The 747-nt window shown below is 70.7% G+C and overlaps 1 protein-coding gene across 7 annotated transcripts in view; it reads left to right on the top strand.

The window, feature by feature from the left end:
- Nucleotides 1-747, top strand: part of LOC113208209 (endophilin-A) — a 31,380-nt gene that overhangs the window by 10,881 nt on the left and 19,752 nt on the right. Inside the window, exon 1 of one of the 7 annotated variants that reach the window (XM_052265798.1) lies at nucleotides 505-652. The exons of the other annotated variants lie outside the window; for them this stretch is intronic. The gene's annotated coding sequence lies outside the window, so the exon portion shown is untranslated. Of the gene's footprint in view, nucleotides 1-504; nucleotides 653-747 lie in introns of those variants that run through there. 7 annotated transcript variants of the gene reach the window in all.

Here is a 747-nt window from a genome sequence, read left to right on the forward strand (position 1 = left end):
CTCTCTCTCTCTCGCTCGTTGTCGTTGGTCCTCTGGGGGCGGCGCCGCCCCCGTCGCCCCAATCGATAAATCAAACAGGCGCGTGTCGTTGGGCATGTCCGGGGCCTCGTGGGCGCCCGTGCTCGCGGGACTCGCGGGCGCGCACCTCCAGCGGGAGGGGTGATGCTGCTGGTGAGCCAGCGGCAGCCGGCGGGGGCGGGGAGGGAGCCAGCGGTGGTGTGCCCGTGAGGAGCTAGCACCGAGTGGTAGTGAGCCAGTGAGGAGCTAGCGCGGGGAGCCAGTCGTGGTGAACCAGTGCGGGGAGCCTGTGGGGCAGGTAGGGGCCTAGTGGTCGGGAGCTAGTGCGGGAAGCCAGTGTGGCAGCCAGTAGTGGTGGTGAGCTAGTGCGGGGTGCCAGGCCAGGAGAAGCGGTGCGAGATTCGCGAGGAGAAAGGCCAGGAGGGAGCGTGGGGAAAGAGGAGGGGAGGGGGCGGCTGGTCTGGCCCCACGGCGGGGCCCCCATCGTCAATACAGCAGTGGGGCCAGTCTGCGCCGAGCCCTGGCCCGAGACACACCGCGCACACGCGCCGCGCTCCTCCGCGCCCCGCCGCGCTCCGCCACGCCCCGCCCCCTTCCCGTGTGCGTGCACCGGGCCATCGCCAGCGTGTGCAAGGCATGTGTCACCTGCGTGTGCCCCCCACCTCCTGTCCTTCTGTACTCGTGCCTGACCCTTAGCCACCCCGACCTCTTTTACCCCCCTCCCCCCCC

This window comes from Frankliniella occidentalis, unplaced genomic scaffold (genome assembly GCF_000697945.3).
Source record: "Frankliniella occidentalis isolate FOCC.00 unplaced genomic scaffold, Focc_3.1 Scaffold30, whole genome shotgun sequence".
Lineage (NCBI taxonomy): Eukaryota > Metazoa > Arthropoda > Insecta > Thysanoptera > Thripidae > Frankliniella > Frankliniella occidentalis.